General features: G+C 37.2%; 1 pseudogene; it reads right to left on the bottom strand.

The window, feature by feature from the left end:
* Positions 1 to 287: 287 nt before the first annotated feature.
* Positions 288 to 1020, bottom strand: LOC124975852 (kelch-like protein 5; annotated as a pseudogene).
* Positions 1021 to 1352: the final 332 nt, after the last annotated feature.

Here is a 1352-nt window from a genome sequence, read left to right as displayed (position 1 = left end):
ATATACCAGAACCAATCGTACAAATGCTTTGAAATAAAAACATTTCTTCTGGTTCTTGAAAGTGCTCTTAGATTGTGCTACCAACTCCAAATTCAAACCAAAATGTTCTCATTGCAAACAGAGTGATTGCATAGTGAATGAAGCTTCTTGATGAAACTTCTGCTCTTGTGCATTTCTAAACCTGTAATCAAAGAGCACAGTCCATGATAATTTAGGCCCAATGTAGAAAAAAGTAAGAAGATATTCCTTGTACTCAGGAGCAAAATTTTCTGGAACCATGGTTTGAGTTAAGAGAACAGTGGTAACCTAATATAAGCCAAAAGTTTACTGAGATCTGTCTCTGTTCCAAATTCTGAAGGACACAAGTAAAAAAGAATTCAATATTGTGTCCTCATCTGGACTGTTCATGACATCATTGGCCAAGAGCTTTGTATTTCACTGGCATAGAGTAATACAAATTCCTGACTTCTGATTTCTTCCATAAAATGTTCCATAAAGTTATTGTGAGCCACTATATGCAAACCTGTACAACTCTAGGCATCAGAAAAAGAACAGATTCTAAGACTGTTGTTAGTCAGGTGGTACTATTTTATTAAAAACTTACAGCATGCTTCCACAACCTGTGAAAGCTAAATAAGGCAAGATGCAGATTACAGAAATTCAGTATTATTTTCTTTTTGATTCAGTGTGGCCTGTATATGCATACTGAATCAAGGACAAAAATGAGTTTGGTTCTACACCTTCCATTTTTATTTCTTTTTTTCTGGCTTATGACATCATTAGTAATCATGACAGCAAAATAATCTGAGAGACAAGAGAGCATCAATCTGTTAGTTGGAATTTTGTGACCAGCAGCAATTAAAATTATATCACATAACTTTTTAATGTCTTGAACAATTTCCCATTTTTAAATGTTTGCTCATCCTGATTAAGGGCTTGAAGAAAATCCTGTGATAAACATAGTTCCATTGAATGACAGAATAATAATGTATGACTAATACTAGAAATCTGTGACTGGCTCTAGAGGCAGCCTGGGGAATGGTGGGATCAGCTGGCCAAGACTGAGGAGGAGGGCAAGAGGGATAGAGGAATTCTCAGCCCCTCACACACCCCTGGGCTGTTCCCAGCATCTTAACCTGAAACACTGGGCCAAAAGTCATAGCCTTGTAGAATATATAAGTAAACTGAGAATAACACCTCCAATACAGTATAATTAGTACTCCATCAGGTATTGGGGCAGTGCTAGGGAGCACAGCCCAGAAGCAGTTAACTATTGAGAAGTGTGAAGGAAGAAAGGGAGTTGAAAATCTCAGTTTGATCACAAGGAATGTATTTCCTATCCTCTTGCACAA

Source organism: Sciurus carolinensis, unplaced genomic scaffold, assembly GCF_902686445.1.
Source record: "Sciurus carolinensis unplaced genomic scaffold, mSciCar1.2, whole genome shotgun sequence".
Lineage (NCBI taxonomy): Eukaryota > Metazoa > Chordata > Mammalia > Rodentia > Sciuridae > Sciurus > Sciurus carolinensis.
This window is presented reverse-complemented; position numbering and strand designations above follow the sequence as displayed.